The following is a 2500-nucleotide window of genomic DNA, read 5'->3' on the forward strand; positions in this document are numbered from 1 at the left end:
TGCATGTAATTTATAAGTAAAGAACTTTTTGTACCTCAAACATTGTTACCCCCCCCCCCCACCAAAAAAAGAAAAGAAAATGTTCCCTCAACTTTAAGCACAAAGTTAACGCAAAAGAAACATTCCTCAATGACCTGAAATAATTTTATAAATATATAAATAATTTGGTCTCATCTACATAATTTAGTCCTCACAGCAGACCTGGTCAGTCAGTAAATTACTTAAGTTATTCAAACATAAACATGATACACAATTGCTATCCAGCATGTTCACGTCTTTGTAAGTCAGACACTTTACAATTAAAGTTAAAAATCGAATAATTTATTACTCTGGCTGGAAAGATGCTATTTCTCCTACACTATTTTTAATCTAACTGACAAAATCGAGAAGTGTTTGAAAGTCAAAAATAGATCCCCTCTGCTGCGACCAGGGTTTAATCTACCATCTAAAGGATTCTGAGGTAAGAATCTCCATGTTTAGACTTCAATTTAGTATCACAATCCTCTTCTATTTCATCATACACTGACAAGGAATTACAGTCTTAGACCACATCTCTGTTTTTCTTCAAGAGACCCCTGACATGAATCTCCATTTTGGTTCACTCAATTGCATAGCCCCTTTTCATTTGGTCCTCCTGCAACAACTATTCATAGTATTTTTGCTTTATGCATTTCTGTCTTGTCGTGTTTTCCTTTTACCTTTTCAGACTTTGGAGTTTCAATCAAGTGTCGCCAATAGACTTTAATTTTTTTTAGTATGTTCAACATGACCTCATTTGGATTTTACACTTAAATATACACTTTAATTTCTTTTGTAACAAGACAGTGAAAAAAATAACACCAGAGCTTAAAATACTTCCTTTCAACATTTCATATACTACAGTAGATTCCACCACAGGTCTCCCTTTCAGTACAAATGCTACTTTTAGAAAAAAAACTTATCTATGCCATAATTTGAAATTTCATGCTCTCTCTGGGATTTGTATATGTATGCATGTATTGCTACAAGGGGAGCAGTACATACATATTGAAATGCTACATTATTTTTTAAAGTTGGGCAATAACCCTGGTATTTTATCTTATTGCTAATGGTAACCACCATCAGAATGGGACTGTTTTTCTAGTTGTAGTGGTAAGCAGTACTTTTTGTCATAGGAATTCAAAAGTGTCAATATCGAAGTCTTGGAGTGCAACAGAGCATTGTCCATGTATTGTAGTGCAATTGCTAGCTTGCCCTTGTGATATTACTGATGTTACCAGTGATGTGAATATGATAGCTTTAGGAATATTTAAGTTAAAATGCTGAGACATGTTACCTGCTGTGAATTGTACCTTCTATGAATAATAATGGCACACTGATTGAGTCTGGTCTAAGCAACGTGCACCAGAAAAGTTCTTCCAGCTTTGATGAAGGCAAGCTCTGTTGACATATGCTTCTATTTGCCAAAAAGCATCATACAGGTATTTATAGACTACTAAAAACTGTAGCTTACTTTGACATCAAATTCGGCAATAAGCAGGAGTCTAACTTCATTGTATGATAACTTGAAATATATGAAAATACAATATGTATGATACCTTACAGAAATAAGGATTTAATCACTCAATTAATTTCAGAATAAGTACTACTGCCATTATAAAAGTACCATTTGCCCACTTCTGTGATTTTCATCCTTAACACTAACCATCTGTAACTTCAAACAAACAAAGGGTATTTAGATAACCAACCATTTCGTATAACTGTGAAATGGTTTACAGCTTACCATTTCAAGATAGAAGTGTCTGTAATAGTCTGTGGTTTCTATTTTCTAAATGAATGTTGTGCCTGAAAGTGAAAAAATAAAATTATTAACAAAGGCTGATGAGAGAGAGAGAGAGAGAGAGAGAGAGAGAGAGAGAGAGAGAGAGAGAGAGAGAGAGAGAGAGAGAGAGAGAGAGAGAGAGAGGAGAGAGAGAGAAGAGAGAGAGAGAGAGAAGAGAGAGAGAGAGAGAGAGAGAGAGAGAGAGAGAGAGAGAGAGAGAGAGAGAGAGAGAGAGAGAGAGAGAGAGAGAGAGAGAGAGAGAGAGAGAGAGAGAGAGAGAGAGAGAGAGAGAGAGAGAAAAGAAAGAAAAGAGAGAAAAGAGAAAAAAAGAGAAAGAGACAGAGTATTGTTTCTATATTGTCAAAATAATAAATTTTATAATGCATGTCAACAATATCCTGCTACAAGGTGTTAAATCATCAGATAGCCTATCTTTTAAGTGTGAAGACAGATAGTGACTATCATTAATATATATCAACACAAAAATATAGTAGAAACCTAGAAGAGAGTTTGCAATTGTTGTCATCATTTTGAACAACATATGAGCAAGTTAATGTGAAATATATAAATTACTGGAGTGTCTATGTCATCTATCTATTTTTTTCTATCTTTAAGTAACAGATCATTTATCATATCAAATGATATAGATCAGTCGATCCCAACCATTTCCAGCATACTGCCGGTGTGAACTACTCAAAA

The 2500-nt window shown here is 34.4% G+C and overlaps 1 protein-coding gene across 2 annotated transcripts in view; it reads right to left on the minus strand.

The window, feature by feature from the left end:
* The window catches only part of LOC122244484 (uncharacterized), an 11974-nt gene that overhangs the window by 852 nt on the left and 8622 nt on the right, over nucleotides 1–2500 (minus strand). For both annotated transcript variants that reach the window (XM_043002407.2, XM_043002406.2), the window contains exon 6: nucleotides 1–1824. This exon is cut by the window's left edge and continues 852 nt beyond it. The gene's annotated coding sequence lies outside the window, so the exon portion shown is untranslated. The remainder of the gene's footprint in view (nucleotides 1825–2500) is intronic.

This window comes from Penaeus japonicus, unplaced genomic scaffold (assembly GCF_977035675.1).
Source record: "Penaeus japonicus unplaced genomic scaffold, GWHDUDI00000001_assembly GWHDUDI00000011, whole genome shotgun sequence".
NCBI classification, from domain to species: domain Eukaryota; kingdom Metazoa; phylum Arthropoda; class Malacostraca; order Decapoda; family Penaeidae; genus Penaeus; species Penaeus japonicus.